We start from the raw sequence: 18,913 nt of genomic DNA, 5'->3' as shown, positions 1-18,913 counted from the left end.
TGTTTATCCACTCACCTCGGTCTCTCAAAGTGCTGGGATTACAGGGATGAGCCACCGCCTGGCACATCTTATTTCTTTTTTTTTTTGAGACGGAGTTTCGCTGTTGTTACCCAGACTGGAAAAAGGTCTTTTTTTTTTTTTTTTGAGACAGAGTCTCACTTTGTCACCAGGCGCCAGGCTGGAGTGCAGTGGCACAATCTCGGCTCACTGCAACCTCCGCCTCCCAGGTTCAAGCAATTCTCCTGCCTCAGCCTCCTGAGTAGCTGGGACTACAGGTGCATGCCACCACACCCAGCTGATTTTTGTATTTTAGTAGAGACGGGGTTTTGCCATGTTGGCCAGGATGGTCTCGATCTCTTGACCTCGTGATTCACCTGCCTCGGCCTCCCAAAGTGCTGGGATTACAGGCTTGAGCCACCGTGCCCGGCCTTTTTTTTTTTTTTCTTAATTTTTTTTTTTTTTTTGTTTGTTTTAAAGACGGGGTTTCACCACGTTGGTCAGGCTGGTCTTGAACTCCCGACCTCAGGTGATCCACCCGCCTTGGCCTCCAAAGTGCTTGGATTACAGGCGTGAGCCACCACGCCTGGCCCTAACACATCTTATGTCTTAGAGGATTGCTTTTCTTCTAAAATCTCAGGTTGCCTACTTTGAAGATCGGCGGCCAGAAAAGTTATGAAATATTAAATATTAAAGTAATTATTATAGTGTTTCCATTTATAAACAACATACATATGTGTGTATACAATTTATAAGTGGACATAACCTTAAACACAAGATTAAAAAATTACCCCTGGGGAGAACTAAACCCAGCACAGACAGAAAGCCCTTTCTGAAAATGACAAGCGCCAAGAGCCTGTCATTCTTGCCTCACTCAGTGCACTGTCCGGTCGCATCTTCTGTCACTCAAGGCCTGTGGGCGGGGAGCCTCGAGCCCTATCCAATCAAGACGCTGGGGTGGGAACTGTCCAATCAGATTCACAGCCAGAGAGGAAGGGGCGGCTCCTGACATTTGGCGGGGTCTTTGTCTCGCTCCAGCCAGAGCTTGAGGTTCTTGCTTTACTGTCCTGTGTCCCGTTTCCTGGAGGTCGTGGTGATTCTGCCACAGCCTCAGCCTCACCCTCCATCGCTCTGTGACCTACTGGTATTGGAACATTCATAGCTAAGACCCGAGGACACCTCTGAAGCCGCAAAATGGTGAGTGTGCGGGGCAGGGCATCCGAACACGGGGGAGGCCTCATCGGAGCCGGCCAGAAATGGCGGTGGCGGGACCGAGTCTGTGAGCCTGAGTCCCACAGAGCTCAGCCCTCAGTCTCCTCCGGTGCAGGGACCCCGGGCGTCCCGTCCGGTTTCAGCAAAGCGGCGGCTTTGGCCCCAGCGGCTTGCGGCTCTGCGCTCGCAGCCCCGCATCTTCCCCAGGTTGTGAGGTGATGAGAAGGACATCAGGGAAAGATGCTGACTGAGTGCAGGTGTCCTGCGTGGATGGAGCTGTGGTCTGTGGGGTCCCCAGTCCCTACTTCACACTGTTCAAAAACAAATGGAGGCACCATTAGAGAGTTAATATGAGCAAACAGTGATTAACCAATGGGGTAACCCCCAGATAGGATTTGTCATTTAGGGACTACCAGAGGGTCTTGAAGAAAAGGCTTTAGCCAGGCGTGGTTGGCTCGTCCCTGTAATCCCTGCACTTTGGGAGGCCGAGGCAGGCGGATCACATGAGGTCAGGAGTTCGAGGCTAGCCTGACTAACATGGAGAAACCCCATCTCTACTAAAAATACAAAATTACCCGGGTGTGGTGGTGCATGCCAGTAATCCTAGCTACTTGGTAGGGTGAGGCAGGAGAATCGCTTGAACCCCAGGAGGGTAGGTTGCAGTGAGCTGAGATCGCACCATTGCATTCCAGCCTGGGCAACAAGAGCGAAACTCCATCACAAAAAAAAAAAAAAAAGACTTTAAAGTTTGGGAGAAAGCAAAGAAAATTAAAGAATTGATTTGGTACAGTTATGAAGTCGCTTCATTTGGAGTGTCCAGGAGAAAATTTTCTGGTTATATAATCAGATTAATTGGAGATTTATGGTTGAGTAAGCCTGAATTTTGTTTTCTCTTAAGGTATTAACTAACAAGATACGGATTTCAGTTAGATTTTTGTTGTTACACAGGAACCTAGATCCCTAGAGCCACTTCAGTCTATTTAATTATTTTAACTTTAATCAGAGGCACTGTTTTTTTTTTTTTTTCCTGAATTTTCCAAATGCGTGTCAAGCAGGGTCTCAAATCCACTACTCTGTTTCTGCCAGCCTAACTTGGCTTGCAGTAAAATCTTAAATTTCTAGTTTCTTTTGAACATTCCCCAAAACCAACTCCTCCCCTGCAATCGACATTATCAACTTTTTCTTTTTCTTTTTTATTGTACTTTTCTTTCTTTTTGTTTGTTTTTTTTTTTTTTTGAGATGGAGTTTCACTCTTGTTACCCAGGCTGGAGTGCAATGGCACGATCTCCACTCACCGCAACCTCCGCCTCCTGGGTTCAGGCAATTCTCCTGCCTCAGCCTCCTGAGTAGCTGGGATTACAGGCACGCGCCACCGTGTCCAGCTAATTTTTTGTATTTTTAGTAGAGACTGGGTTTTACCATGTTGACCAGGATGGTCTCGATCTCTTGACGTTGCGATCCACCCTCCTCGGCCTCCCAAAGTGCTGAGACAGGCTTGAGCCACGGCGCCTGGTGCTTAAATTTAGGTTTCTGTTTGGAAACTCGATGGAACAGTTTCCTCAGCCACATTTGCTCTTTTTTCAGTCTTGAGTTTTAGGACTGTTTTGGGATAACCTAAGATAAACACAATAGCTATGTCTTTTGGAACACTATCAGCTCCTTGGTAATTTCTTTCCAGATGACATGCCATGTGTGGGAATGTAGCTTCTCAGGAGAGCAGCTGAATGCCCTGAGGCTGAGAGGAATATATTGGTTTACCCTTTCCATACAAACAGAACCTTTTGGGACTTTAAGGTTTTCTTTCCAACCCCCGTTCTTCCTGGTCAATCAATTGGATGGCTGTATTTAGAGAAAAAGACAAAAATAATGCCTGTTTTCTGAATTCTCTCATATTTGTGAAGGCAGCAAAACTATTTTAAAAGATAACAACAACAAAAAACCCTCCCACAGGGAGGCAGTGCAAGAATTTGCAAAGCAGAAAAACAGGGACACACAGGAGGGAACAGTCCAGTGTCTTCTGGGAGGGAGAGCTTTGAGCACATTAGTGAGTAGGGTAAGGGTGGGAGAATGTCCCAAGTAATAGGATTGCCTGATTTGACATTTGAGTCGATAAGTGTCTTTTCTGGCCCAGTTCGCTGGCTCACGCCTGTAATTCCAGCACTTTGGGAGGCTGAGGCAGTCAAATCACGAGGTCAGGAGTTTGAGACCAGCCTGACCAACATGGAGAAACCCTGTCTCTATTAAAAATACAAAAAATTAGCTGGGCGTGGTGGTGGATGCCTGTAGTGTCAGCTCCTTGGGAGGCTGCAGCAGGAGAATCACTTGAACCTGGGAGGCAAAGGTTGCCGTGAGCCAAAATCATGCCACTGCACTCCAGCCTGGGCAACAGAGCGAGACTCCATCTCAAAAGGAAAAAAAAAAAAAAGATATGCATCTCTTCCAATAAGCACTGCTGTTCTCTTAAGTTTGCCAACTGTTAGGGACAAGCCGCCCCAGAAAACCCCCTCAGTGCATATGACCCCCACCCTGATTGCTCTGCAGCCACATTCCTAAACTCTTATCTAGACGCCACAGCAAGGCTACCAGACATGCTACGATGAACAAAGCCTGATTATAGCCATCTGGACAGCACGGTGGAGGGAATAAGAAACGAACTTACAAATTTCTGTTTTACACATACATGTAAATTCCCTTTTTTTTTTTTTAATTGTCACCATGAAAGTCACAGGATGATGTAAGCTTGTCACAAGCTGCTAAACTATGTTGGTGCTTGTTACAAGCTGATAGATTACCAACATCCGGAGATTTCCTTAGGCCCCTCTAACCCCACATAAACCTGCTCATTTTGTAAGCTTGGGACTGTATCTTCTGAGTGTTATGGAGCAGGCTGGCAGGTCAAAAAACTTGCTGATCTTAGATTTTGGTGCCAAAACCCAGGAAGGGGTAGACTCTGGCTAGACACCCTTAGAGTGGGCTTTCTCTCTCTCTCTCTGCCCGCCCCCCCATCTATCTATCTATATCTATATTTATATCTGTATATCCCTCCCTTCCTCCTTTTCTATCACCCCTCTCCTGCCCACCCGCCCCTTCCTGAACCTGCCAAAGATCTGGAGGATCTCCCAGACTCTCCCATTGTTGTGACCTCATTCACTATCAGAGTTCTCGCTGGAGTGAGTAAGAGAGACTCTTGCAGTTTACCTGGGACCCTTGACAATCTCTGCCTTCCTGAAAGACCCAGCGTTGGGCCAAGAGCTTCCTCCGGCCTCCAGACCTCCAATTCCTCCAGCCTGACTTGGTGGCTACCTCCTTTATTATGGACAAAGCCTGTTGGACAGGGGATGCCCCTGCCGTCCTTGTCATCGGCTTTCTGTTCTTCCTCTACCTCCCTCCCCCATTCACTATGGGAGCCTCTCAGTCTACTCCTCCCTAAACTATCCCCTTTGGGTGTCTCCTGTGTAATCAATCTCAGTGCCCTTGGCCTCTGTTCAGAGGTCTGTTCTAAGAGGCATATATTTTACTGCAATAGCGCTTGGCCTCAATACAAATTAGACAATGGCTCCCAGTGGCCTGAAAATGGGACTTTTGATTTCAATATACTTAGAGACATAGACAACTGTTGCCATCACAATGGGCAATGGTCTAATGTTCAGGCTTTCTTCACTCTCCATAGTCATCTGTCTCTCTGCCCATCCTGTTCTACTTTCCAAATCCTCCTCCCTCTCTCCAAACCTGACTCATCTCCTGCCACACTCCCGGCAGCCCCAGCAAATGACTCCTCTTTTTTTCACCCTGCCGATTTTCCTCTTCCTTGATCGTGCCAGAGCATCATGATCGTTCATTGTATGTATGCCCTGCTCTGGTCCTACCCCTTTTCCCTGCTCTCTCCAACCACCCTGCTTCTGACTCTGAGACCTCCCCATCCCCACCCCTTACCCACTCGTGAGCCCAACATGCCCAGCAACCAGCTTCCTTGCTTCCCCTCCGGGAGATAGCAGGGACCAAAGAAATCATCCCAAGTCCACGTCCCCTTCTCCCTCTCCAATCTCTCCCAGTTTGAAAAAAAAATATTGGGTCTTTCTCCTTTGATCCCAATACTTATATCAGAGAATTTAAATATCTCACCTAGTCTTACTAATTCATTTGGCATTATTTCCATATTATCCTCTCTTCTAACCCTCCAGAAGAGAAGGAAAGAATGTGGCTTGCTGCCCAGGCACATGCTGATGATCTTCATTGTCAAAATTTTACTAAGCCCATAGAAGCCACTGCCATCCCCCTGGAAGAGCCTTCCTGGGAACACCAACCCACAGACCCCAGCCGGGCATCCTGTAACCATATGAGTACTTGCCTGATGGCAGGCCTTAACAAAGCTGCCCATAAGGCTGTGAATTTTGAAAAACTCAAAGAAACTTACCAAAGAGCAGATGAAAATCCTGCCCAATTCCTTTCCCACCTTCCAGAGGCCCTCCAAAAATATACATACGTCAACCCTGACTCCCGAGAAGGAACTATTGTTCTTAATACCTATTTTATCTCCCAATCTGCGTCTGACATCTGGCACAAACTTCAAAAGGCTGAAGATGGCCCTCAAACTCCACAACAAAGCCAGGCATGGTGGATCACACCTGTAATCTCAGCACTTTGGGAGGCTGAACACCTGAGGTCTGGAGTTCAAGATCAGCCTGACCACCATAGAGAAACCCCATCTCTACTAAAAATACAAAATTAGCCAGGTGTGGTGTCCCATGCCTGTAATCCCAGCTACTTGGGAGGCTGAGGCAGGAGAATCACTTGAACCTGTGAGATGGAGGTTGCAGTGAGCCAAGATCATTCCATTGCACTCCAGCCTGGGCAACAAGAGCAAAACTCTGTCTCAAAAACAAACAAAACAAAACAAAACCAGACCTCCTTAACCTGGCTTTCAAAGTCTTCAATAACAGGGATGAGCAAAGTAAATTAGATAAAGGACAAAGAGCATGTGCTAAATACTAGCTTCTATCCATCAGCCCAGCCATAGTACCTAAGGGCACAAAAGACCCAATAGCAGTCGCCCTCCTGGGCCTTGTTTTAAATGTGGCAAAGTAGGTCACTGGCGCAGGCATGTCCTGACCCACAAGTGCTGAAAAGTCCTGGCCCAGTCTGCCAGCAGACAGGCCACTGGAAGTCTGACTGTTCTCTCAACAGACAGACAGAAAAGGCTGGACCTCAGAGCCACCAACCGTTCAACAAAATGAAAAGTGAAGAATTGCTTGCACTCCCACAGCTTCTCAGTCTACCTGCTGAAAACTAACAAGTTCCAGGGCCCCTGGCCCCATCTGCCATTACTGCATTGAAGCCCAGGGTAACTCTTCTAGTAGCAGGTAAGCCAATGTCTTTTTTAATTAGTACTGGGGCCACCTTTGCCAGAATTCTCAGGACCCACTCGTTCCTCTCAGATCTCAGTTACGGCAGTTGATGGACTCATTTCATGCCCACGCGCCATCAGACATCGTATTTGTTCTCTATTTGATAATATTTTCTCACATTCTTTTCTTATCATTACCCTACCTCCATCCTAGGCAGAGACCTAACCAAATTCAAAGCTTCTGTCACCTTTTTTTGTTCCTCACAACCAGATTCTCTCCACTGCCACACCAGCTCTCGACCCCTCTCATCAGGTGGAAGGATTCTTTATACTGAGAGAAGCTCCAGAGCTTAATTAGCTGGGATTACAGGCATAAGCCACCAAATCCAGCCATCTTTTTGTATTTATAGTTGAAATGGGGTTTCACCACATTGACCAGGCTGGTCTTGAATTCCAGTCTCATGTGATCCATCTGCCTCAGCCTACCAAAGTGCCAGGATTACAGGCATGAGCTGCCGCATCTGGCCCCATTTTGACTTTAAAAATACACTTGTAACCATCTTTTTCTTGGGATTGTGCTACTATCCAATGAGTGCATAGTGAGGGCAGTACTGCTAATGCCTAAACAACACACTTGCATCAACTAGAGCTTTGCTTTACACTGGTGCAGTTAAAAAAAAAATACACTTATACCTTTCTAATTGGAGTGTATGTTCAGGGCAACTTTATACTCTAGGGTTGCAAACTTCAAGCAATTTTCAACCTTTAGTCCAAATAAACTCCCTACTTAGTTTACCCCAGCTTTTTCCTTTTGGGTCAGAATATTTTTTAGAAAGTGTTGAAGGAGCCTCCATGAGAGACTCTTTCCCCTGGTTTTACTCTACTTACTATAATTCCAAGATTGCAGAGTTACATTGATTCCACCCAGAATCTGTGCATAAAAGCTGGCCTCTGCCTTGGATTCATGAGACAGGCTAGACTTTGGGTTGCAGTCATACAGAAACCTCACAGAAGACTTTTTTTTTTTTTTTTTTTTTGTATCCTGAGAGGTCAACATAGACATCTTAAGCTGCACTCTTAGAGTGAAGTCCTTTGAGTTTTCCAGATCTTGTCCAGTGACCTGCTACAGCTGAGTGAGAGTCTTCTGGTGTCAGCAGAATCCTGTGGCAGAATCTAACTTTAAATGAGCACCTTAGCAGTAGGACTTCAGGCCCCAAAATATCTAGAGCTATAATCAAAACTATGCCTTCTTATAAACTATGTTACTGAAGTAGGGTTTTTTGTTCTTTCTCTTAACTCAGAGTGAGCTGATCAGGGATAGGGGATATCACATCTGGATCCAGGGTCTGCAGCCATACCAGGGAGGTTTTATTTTTTAATTCACACCCCACAAAGTCACCTGAGTCTCCTGCCTGGATCACTATGGAAACATCAGCCCAGGGTCACTGAAGACAATCTAACCAACACCTATGTACATTTGAAACATTTGAGAATGTCCTATGCAGACTGGGGTCAGACTGATAAAAAGGTCTAATTCTGCTCCTATTTCATAGGAAGAGAAATTATTCATCTAGGGATTGTTTCTTCCTTCACAGAAAGGGTCTCCTTGCTTTGTACCTAGATGGGAGTTGTTCTAGTTTTCCTGTTCTTTGGTAAAAAAATGAGGTGATTTGAACACTCAAACTGACCAATCAGCTAATTCCTTCTCTTTTATGTGACCATTAGGAAAACAGATGAAGCAGTCATGGTCCCTACTATTCAGAATTTTCAGTTTAGGGCACATGAATAAATGTTTGAATTTAGCATCAGTGTGGTCAGTATAAAGATGGGAGGTGCACAGAAGCATTAAGCTTCATTTGGGTCACTTCCCTTTTATTATGAGTTTTATGCCACTCCTAAAAAGCTATTCATGGGTAGAAAATAAGTTCTTATTATTATTTATATTGCTTTTACCTTACTAAGAATGAATATTTAGCTTATAATACAATTGCTCTAGTAAAACATAAGAGACTTGCTTAAATATCTTGTTATTGTATGTTAGAGATATGGAACTGGCTTAAATAGATTAAAATTACATAAAATCAGCTGGCATGGTGGCTCACACCTCTAATCTCAACACTTTGGGAGGCTGAGGTGGGTAGATCACAAGGTTAAGAGATCGAGACCATGCTGGCCAACATGGTGAAACCCTGTCTCTACTAAAAATGCAAAAATTAGCTGAGTGTGGTGTCATGCACCTGTAATCCCAGCTACTCAGGAAGCTGAGTCAGGAGAATCACTTAAACCTGGGAGGCAGAGGTTGCTGTGAGCCAAAATTTTGCCACTGCACTGTAGCCTCAAAAAAAAAAAAAAGATCACAAAATTTGGGAATCAAATTTCTCTTGGGCAGGTTTAGGGAAAACAGAACTAAAAATACTCAACAGCATAGAATTTAGAAGCTTAGGATCCACTGTCTGTCCCAACACTGCCCAGATTCACCCTCTGCAGAACCTTGTCCAGGTCTGACTCCACACTGGAATCTCTCCCAGTACTGTTTAGAGGACCTCAGAGTTTAGGGTTGCTGCTTCTTTCCAGAACTGATGCTCACAATTTCTTGAAACCCAAAAGCAGATAAATGGGAAAAAATACATACTTTGGAGCCTTAAATTTATTCTTTTTAGTTAAAACCAGTGTTTTTTTTTTTCGAGATGGAGTTTCGCTCTTGTTACCCAGGCTGGAGTGCAATGGCGCGATCTCGGCTTACCACAACCTCCGCCTCCTGGGTTCAGGCAATTCTCCTGCCTCAGCCTCCCGAGTAGCTGGGATTACAGGCACGCGCCACCATGCCCAGCTAATATTTTGTATTTATAGTGGAGATGGGGTTTCACCGTTTTGACCAGGATGGTCTTGATCTCTTTTTTTTTTTTTTTCTTTTTTTTTGAGAGAAGGAAAGAAAAAAATAAGTAAAGGAGAGGAAGAAAGAGGAGAGAAAGAGGGAGAGTAAATGGAAATATTGCTTTATTTTGAAAAAAATTGGGTATTAATAATGGCCAATCAATGTTTCATTTAAACTAATGGGTAGGTGTGATGTGGTATTGACAAGAATGTATATTTTGTGTATTTGAAGTGGAGAGCTCTATAAATATTTATTAAGTTTACTTGTTCCGGATCTGAGTTCGAGTCCTTGATATCCTTATTAATTTTCTGTCTCATTGAATCTAAGTCTCCTATCTGGGTGTTAGGATTGTTAGCTCTTGTTGTTGCATTGATCCTTTTACCACTATACCTTTGTTGCTTTAAAATCTATTTTATCTGATACAAGAATTGCCACTCCTGCTTTTTATTTATTTATTATTTATTTTTGCTCTCCATTTGGTTGGTAAATCTTTCTCCATCCCTTTGTTTTGAGTCTTTGTGTATCCTTGCATGTGAAACAGGTCTGGATGTAACATGCCTTTGGGTTTTGGCTGTGTCTTTTGATTGGGAATTTAGTCAATTTAAATTTAGGGTTACTGCCATTTGATGTTGACTGGCTGTTTTATCCATTTGTTGGTGTAAATTCTTCTTTATGTTGGTGCTCTTTACTTTTTGATGTATTTTTAGAAAGGCTAATACTGGTTGTTTCTTTCTGTGTGTAATGCTTCTTTCAGAAGCTCTTGTAAAGCAGGCCTGGTGGTAATAAAATCTCTGAGTTCTTTCTTGTTCATAAAATATTTTATTTTTCCTTCAGTTGTGAAGCTTAGTTTGGCTGGATATGAAATTCTGGACTGAAGGTTCTGTTCTTTGAGGATGTTGAATATTGGCCCCCACTCTCTTCTGGCCTGTAGAGTTTCTGCTGAGAGATCTGCTGTAAGTCTGATAGGCTTGCCTTTGTGGGTTATCTGACCTTTCTCTCTGGCTGCCCTTAGTATCCTCTCCTTCATTTCAACCCTGGTGAATCTAACGATTATGTGCCTTGGGGTTGCTCTTCTTGAGGAATATCTTTGTGGTGTTCTCTGTATTACCTGGGGTTGAATGTTGACCTGCTTTGCTAGTTTAGGAAAATTTTCCTGAATAATATCCTGAAGGGTATTTTCCAGCTTGGATTCATTCTCTCCGTCGCATTCAGGTACACCTATCAAACGTAAATTTGGTCTTTTCACATAGTCCCACATTTCTTGGAGACTTTGCTCATTCCTTTTTATCCTTTTTTCTCTAATCTTTTCTTCACGTTTTATTTCATTAAGTTGGACTTTGACCTCTGATATCCTTTCTTCTGCTTGAACAATTCGAGTGTTTAAACCTGTGCATACTTCTCGGAGTTCCTGTATTGTATTCTTCAGTTCCATTAATTCACTCATACTCCTCTCTAAGTTGTCTATTCTCAATAGGATTTCATCAAACCTTTTTTCAAAGTTCCTAGTTTCTTTACGTTGGGCTACAACATGTTCTTTTAACTCACCGAAGTTTGTTATTATCCATTCCTTGAAGAGTGATTCTGTCATCAGGAGGCGCTCGTTCTCCATCAAGGCTTGTTCCATTGTTGGTGTGGAACTGTGATCATCTTTAGAGGGAGAGGCGTTCTGACTTTGAGTATTCTCGGCTTTTTTACGCTGGTTTCTTCCTGTCATTGTAAATTTATCCTCCTGTCGTCTTTGAAATTACCAACTTTCAGATTAGGTCTCTTGAGTGGATGTCCAGGTTGTTAGTTCCCCGGGCCAGAGCAGCTGCGTTAAAACTGATGGTGCTTTTCTGCCCAGGATTCTCCTGTCGGGCTTCCTTCTTGTTTCCGTAGTAGGCGACTCTGCCTTCCCGGGGCTCCAAACCTCGGTCAGAAAGGGAACCGGTCCGGTTTACTCTGCGCCGAGCGCTGCCGCGTCAAGGTGCTGGCGGAACCGCTGCGCTGACCACGAGAGTCGCGCTGGCGACTCGTGTGTTTCCACCACTGGGGGATCTTCTGCTCCGTGAGCGACCAGACTTTGTCTGAAAGTGTGGCGTCCTTTAGTTCTCCGCGCCTTCCCTGAGAGCTGCAATCCCGGGATGTTAGCGATCGGCCATCTTGGATCGTTGGTTCGGTCTTGATCTCTTGACCTCGTGATCCACCCGCCTCGGCCTCCCAAAGTGCTGGGATTACAGGCTTGAGCCACCGCGCCAGGCCGAGATACTTTAGTAAGAGGTGAATTCACCCTTTTCTTGTACAAAAAAAGGTCACAGGGGCTACTCTCTTGAGTTTGGTAAGGGCAAGTCAGTGTGGCCTATATTTCCTTTACAGAAGCAGAAATTGCTGGCATGCATCCTTTTTTCTTAGACTTATAGAATGTTTTAGAGAATATTAGTGTGTTAAATGTTATTGTGTTAGATATTTCCAGTCACCCAAATAAGTCAGAATTAGTTCTCTTAACTTACTTCACCTGTAGTCAAATTAAGAACTCAGCCCCTTGGGAAATATGTGGGTTTTGTTTTTTTTTTTTTTTGTTGTTGTTGTTGTTGTTTTTGACATTAAACATTCAGAGATGTAGCCATAGAATTATCTCTAGAGGAGTGGTAATTCCTGAACCCTGCTCAGCAGAATTTTTATAGATATGTGATGTTAGAGAACTACTGAAACCTGGTCTTTCTGGATGAGAATAACTTTAATACATAATTTCTAATACTACCTCAGGGTTTCATTTCCTTTCTGTGTAGAATGTTTCTTGGGAGATTTTTGTTTTGCATGAATTAATTTCAGTTCCTTTTTCCAAGATAGAATTAGAAATTTGCCGGTGTAGAAAAAAACCTTCAGGATGTTTTATCTTGACATAAATCTTCTTTTTCTTGAGCTGATCTGTGTCCTTTACTCTAGATTAGTGGTAAATCTAGAAATTCAGTGGCATAAAATATATTATTGCCCACTTTATTTATTTATTTTTTCGAGACAGAGTTTCGCTCTTGTTACCCAGGCTGGCATAATCTGGGTATGCAATGGCATAATCTCGGCTCATCGCAACCTCTGCCTCCTGGGTTCAGGCAATTCTCCTGCCTCAGCCTCCCGAGCAGCTGGGATTACAGGCATGTGCCACCATGCTCAGCTAAGTTTTTGTATTTTTAGTAGAGACAGTGTTTTACCATGTTGCAGGATGGTCTCGATCTCTTGACCTCGTGATCCACCCGCCTCGGCCTTCCTAAGTGCTGGGATTACAGGCTTGAGCCACCGCGCCCGGCCTGAGACACCTGCTTCTTACTGGATGGCTCAAACACTGGTAATGTACTTTCCACAGAAGAGGCTGGTGATATAAATGGCTCAGCTGACGCACTTTTTTCCTCAGGTGCAATGTCACCCTCAGCAGCATCTTCAAGCTGGCTGGCCTCTGAAGCCTCTTTTGTTGTGCTTTCATTCTACTGGGAACAGTCTGACAGGTGCTGACCAGGTGGCAAAAAAAAAAAAAACAGTAGATGTTGGCATGGATGCAGTGATCAGGGCACACTTTTACACTGCTGGTGGGAATGTAAATTAGTACAGCCACTATAAAAACAGTGTGGCAATCCTTTTTTTAAATTACTACTATACTTAAGTTCTGGGATACATGTGCAGAACATGCATAGGTATACATGTGCCATGGTTGTTTCCTGCACCCATCAACCCGTCATCTACATAAGATATTTCTTCTACTGCTATCGCTCCCCTTGCCCCCCACCCCTTGACAGGGCTGCATTTGTGATGTTCCTCTCCCTGTGTCCATGTGTTCTCATTGTTCAACTCCCATTTATAAGTGAGAACATGTCGTGTTTGGTTTTGTTCCTTTGTTAGTTTGGAGATTCTTTAAAGTACTAAAAGTAGAACTACCATTTGATCCAGCAAACATACTACTGAGTATCTACCCAGAGGAAAAGTAGTCATTATATGAAAAAGATGCTTGCACATGCATGTTAATAGCAGCACAATTCGCAATTGCAGAATCATGGAACCAACCCCAAATGCCCATCAATCAAGGAGTGGATAAAGAAACTGTGACATGTGTGTGTGTGTGTGTGTGTGTGTGTGTGTGTGTGTGTATACATATATGTACACACATATCTTTCCATTGTGTGTGTGTATATATTTATATATATATACACACATATACATACACACACACACGCACACACACACACAATGGAATACTACTCAGCCATAAAAAGGAATGAATTAACAACATTTGCAGCGACCTGGATAAGATCAGAGACTATTATTCTGTGTGAAGTAACTCAGTGATGGAAAAACCAAACATCGTATGTTCTCACTGACATGTGGGAGCTAAGCTATGAGGACACAAAGGCATAAGAATGTTGCAATGGACTTTGCTGACTTTGGGGGAAAAGTGGAAGGGGGTGAGGGATAGAAGACTACAAATATGATGCAGTGTATACCGCTCAGGTGATGGATGCAGCAGAATCTCACAAATCACAGCTAAAGAACTATAGCACGTAACCAGTTACTACCTGCACCCCAGTAATTTACAGAAAAAAAAAAAGAGAGAGACTTGTTAAAAAAAAAATACAAAAATTAGCCAGGCATAGTGATGCATGCCTGTAATCCCAGCTGCTTGGGAGGCCGAAGGGATAATCACTTAAACCCGGGAGGTGGAGTTTGCAGTGAGCCAAAATTGTGCCATTGCACTCCAGCCTGGGCCACAGAGTGATACTCCATCTCAAAAAAAAAAAAAAAAAAAGTATTTTCTTTGACCCTTAACTTTTAGATGCTGCAGTGTGCCAATGCAACATCCAAAGAGTAATAAATAGAATTATTTGATACATTAAATGACATGAAAACATTGTAAAATTTAAAATAATGCTTGACCTTCTTCAACTCATTTTTATTTATTTATTTATTTATTTATTTATTTATTTATTTATTTGGAGACAGTGTCTTACTCTGTCACCCAGGCTGGAGTGCAATGGCATGATCCCAGCTCACTGCAACCTCCACCTCCTGGGTTCAAGTAATTCTCCTGCCTCAGCCTCCCAAGTAGCTGGAACTACAGGCACTTGCTACCACACCTGGCTAGCAAGTATTTTTTTGTATTTTTAGTAGAGACAGGGTTTCACCATGTTGGTCAGGCTAGTCTCCAACTCCTAACTTTGTGATCCTCCCACCTCAGCCTCCGAAAGTGCTGGGATTACGGCATGAGACACCATGCCCGGCTCAACCCATTTTTTTTTTTTTTTTTGGAGACGTAATTTCGCTCTTGTTACCCAGGCTGGAGTGCAATGGCGCGATCGCAGCTCACCGCAACCTCCGCCTCCTGGGTTCAAGCAATTCTCCTGCCTCAGCCTCCCGAGTAGCTTGGACTACAGGCATGCACCACCATGCCCAGCTAATTTTTGTATTTTTAGTAGAGACAGGGTTTCACCTTGTTGACCAGGATGGTCTCGATCTCTTGACCTCGTGATCCACCCGTCTCGGCCTCCCAAAGTGCTGGGATTATAGGCGTGAGCCACCGCGCCCGGCCTCAACCCATAGTTTAATAAATGTTATTAATATGTATCTAAACTTGTATGAAATTTATAAAAATCTAATATACCTGAGTATATGCTATTAGTCTTGTCGGGGACCAGCCCTGACATGGACCGTAGAGGTTGCAAGGGACGGCGGATTCAAAGAAATGAGAAAAGGCAAGTTAAGCGTGCAAAAAGTGGGGACCAGGGAGCCAACAGGAGCATGGAGTCTGCAAAGGCCCTACGCTCTGGAGACCCACATTATTTATTGGTATACAACACAAAGCAAGAATGTGGTAGGGGTGTGGGTGAGATAGCTAGGGTGGTTTGGCATTTCCTTTGAGGCATATAGAACAAATTCTATTCTAGATTTAATCATTAAACACACTAGAGGGTTTGTAAATAGAAGTCAGCAAGTCTGGTCCCATTCTTGTACTTCCAAGAGGGGTTTCTCCCTTAAGCACGGAGCATGGCATTCCATTAAGCTCTTTCTTTGTGCACCAGATAAGCATGTCATGCCATGATTTTCCTTCCAGCAGGTCTAATTATGGTTATTATGATAGATTATTGTGGAACACAGATATAATCATTTATTTTTATTTTTATTTTTTGAGATAGTCTTGCTCTGTCACCCAGGCTGGAGTGTAGTGGTGCTCTCTAGGCTCACTGCAACCTTTGCCAATTGGATTCTAGCTATTCTCCTGCCTCAGCCTCCCGAGTAGCTGGGACTATAGGCATGCACCACCACGTCTAGCTAATTTTTGTATTTTTTAGTAGAGATGGGGTTTCACCATATTGGTCAGGCTGGTCTCGAACTCCTGACCTCATGATCCACTCACCTAGGCCTCCACAGGCGAGAGCCACAGTGCCCGGCCTTCAAGTTTTTAATTTGTTTCTTTATAACCATTTTAAGTTATTTCCACAGTTAATGATTTAATTCCAACATAGATTCTAAAAGCTCCAAAAGCATACAAAATTTTAAAGTATTGTGTCTTTTAGGAGGTTCATAAAAAGATGGAAAGGACCCAGAGAAGTTGAGTACAGGTTTCTGATAATTTTAGAATCAAACTGTTTGGACTGGTTAAGAATTGTGAGAATTCTAATGAAGAAAACGACTTTTATAAAACTAGTAATCCAGGCAAAACAAACATTAGTTGTATTTTATGAAAATACTCTGCCGGCTCTCTGCTCCTCCTCCTGTTCGACAGACAGCCACATCTTGACTCCCATCGCCAGCCACATCCCTGAGACACCGTGGGGAAGGTGAAGGTCGGAGTCAACATATTTGGTCGTATTGGGCGCCTGGTCACCAGGGCTGCTTTTAATTTTGGTAAAGTGAATATTGTCACCATCAATAATCCCTTCATTGACCTCAACTACATGGTCTACATGTTCCAGTATGATTCCACCCGTGGCAAATTCCATTGCACTGTCAAGGCTGAGAACGGGAAGCTTGTCATCAATGGAAATCCCATCACCATCTACCAGGAGCGAGATCCCTCCCAAATCAAGTGGGGCGATGCTGGCGCTGAGTACATGGTAGAGTCCACTGGCATCTTCACCACCATGGAGAAGGCTGGGGCTCATTTGCAGTGGAGAGCCAAAAGGGTCATCATATCTGCTCCCTCTGCTGATGCCCCCATGTTCGTGATAGGCGTGAACATGAGAAGTATGACAACAGCCTCAAGATCGTCAGCAGTGCCTCCTGCACCACCAACTGCTTAGCACCTGGCCAAGGTCATCCATGACAAATTTGGTATCATGGAAGGAACTCATGACCACCATCCATGCCATTACTGCCACCCAGAAGACTGTGGATGGCCCCTCCGGGAAACTGTGGCGTGATGGCCATGGGGCTCTCTAGAACATCATCCCTTCCTCTACTGTTGCTGCCAAGGCCATAGGCTGAATGGGAAGCTCACTGACATGGCCTTCCATGTCCCCACTGCCAACGTGTCAGTGGTGGACCTGACCTGCCGTCTGGAAAAACCTGCCAAATATGATGACATCAAGAAGGTGGTGAAGCAGGCGTCGGAGCCCCCCTCAAAGGCATCCTGGGCTACACTGAGCACCAGGTGGTGTCCTCTGACTTCAACAGCGAAACCCATTCTTCCATCTTCGATGCTGGGGCTGGCATTTTCCTCAACAACCACTTTGTCAAGCTCATTTCCTGGTATGACAATGAATTTGGCTACAACAACAGGGTGGTGGACCTCATGTCCCACATGGCCTCCAAGGAGTAAGACCCCTGGACCACCAGCCCCAGCAAGAGGAAGAGAGGCCCTCACTGCTGGGGAGTCCCTGCCACATTGAGTCCCCCACCACACTGAATCGCCCCTCCTCACAGTTTCCATGAAGACCCCTTGAAGAAGGAGGGGCCTAGGGAGCCCCACCTTGTCATGTATCATCAATAAAGTCCCTGTGCTCTGCCAGAAAAAAAAAAGAAAATACTCTGCCATATTTTTATACTAAATCAGCCAGTACTAAAATTTTTTGGACATGCCATTTGAGTAAACTCTATGGTCCAAGTCAAATTACCTATGCTAACCTCTTGGTTATCCATGTTATGTACCTAAATTGAAGAAACAAACCTGGTATTTCAGAGGACATAGGCTGGTGGCGGTGGCTCATGCCTGTAATCCCAGCACTTTGGGAGGCTGAGGCATGCGGATCACAAGATCAGGAGTTTTAGACCAGCCTAGCCAACATGGTGAAACCCTGTCTCTAGAAAAAAAAAAATGGGCTGAGTGTTATGGCGGATGCCTGTAATCCCAGCTACTTGGGACGCTGAGGCAGAAGAATAGCTTGAACCAGAAGACAGGTTGCAGTGAGCCAAGATTGTACCACTGCACTCCAGTCTGAGTGAAAGAGTGAAATTCTGAGGCCGGGTGCGGTGGCTCACGCCTACAATCCCAGCACTTTGGGAGGCCAAGGCGGGTGGATCACGAGGTCAACAGATCAAGACCATCCTGGTCAACAAGGTGAAACCCCATCTCTACTAAAAATACAAAAATTAGCTAGGCATGGTGGTGCACGCCTGTAGTCCCAGCTACTCGGGAGGCTGAGGCAAGAGAATTGCTTGAACCCAGGAGGTGGAGGTTGCGGTGAGCCGAGATCGTGCCATTGCACTCCAGTCTGGGTAACAACAGGGAAATTTCCATCTCAAAAAAAAAAAAAAAGAGTGAAATTCTGTCTCAAAAAAAAAAGGACACAAATTTAATGTTAAGTGTGAACTCATGGAGAATCTAGATAGCAGTGACTTATTCTTTCCTAGGTTCTTAAATCTTCCTTTATCAAAAGCACTGCATTTTATTACTCATCACAAAAGAGATAATAAATAGTCTAAGTTAAACATAATTTTTTTTTTTTTTTTTTTGAGACAGAGTTTCGCTCTTGTTACCCAGGCTGGAGTGCAATGGCGCGATCTCGGCTCATCGCAACCTCCACCTCCTGGGTTCAGGCAATTCTCCTGCCTCAGCCTCCTGAGTAGCTGGGATTACAGGCACACGCCACCATGCCCAGCTAATTTTTTGTATTTTTAGTAGAGATGGGGTTTCATCATATTGACCAGGATGGTCTTGATCTCTTGACCTTGTGATCCACCCGCCTCGGCCTCCCAAAGTGCTGGGATTACAGGCATGAGCCACTGCGCCCGGCACTGTGTTAACTATTATAGAATTGTTCATTGGTTGGCTTATGTGCCTGATAATAGAACCTCATTTGTCTTCTGTTACTTAAATCTAATGTGACTAAACGGAGCAAAGCTTCATTGCATTATGGCAAATTATATTTTCGCCAGGTAAACAACACTTTTATGGCCTATTGTCTGAGGACAGTAAAACCCTTTTGTAATCTAGAACCCAGAGATTGAGTCTGCTTGCCATCTACACTGCAGAAAGACTTCAGGAACTTGAACCTTGGATTGATAATGTCACAACTGAAAAAGTG

At 44.3% G+C, this 18,913-nt stretch overlaps 1 long non-coding RNA gene and 1 other non-coding gene across 2 annotated transcripts; both read left to right on the top strand.

The window, feature by feature from the left end:
• Positions 1 to 1,017: 1,017 nt before the first annotated feature.
• On the top strand, positions 1,018 to 17,888 carry LOC144580949 (uncharacterized). The gene is made up of 3 exons (XR_013531334.1): positions 1,018 to 1,194; positions 6,394 to 6,569; positions 15,965 to 17,888. It is a non-coding gene; the product is annotated as an uncharacterized LOC144580949 (long non-coding RNA).
• LOC118150382 (U4atac minor spliceosomal RNA) lies at positions 7,109 to 7,234 on the top strand. Its single transcript, XR_004738489.1, has one exon. It is a non-coding gene; the product is annotated as a U4atac minor spliceosomal RNA (small nuclear RNA).
• Positions 17,889 to 18,913: the final 1,025 nt, after the last annotated feature.

Source organism: Callithrix jacchus, chromosome 22 (genome assembly GCF_049354715.1).
Source record: "Callithrix jacchus isolate 240 chromosome 22, calJac240_pri, whole genome shotgun sequence".
In the NCBI taxonomy this organism is placed as follows: Eukaryota; Metazoa; Chordata; class Mammalia; order Primates; family Cebidae; genus Callithrix; species Callithrix jacchus.
This window is presented reverse-complemented; position numbering and strand designations above follow the sequence as displayed.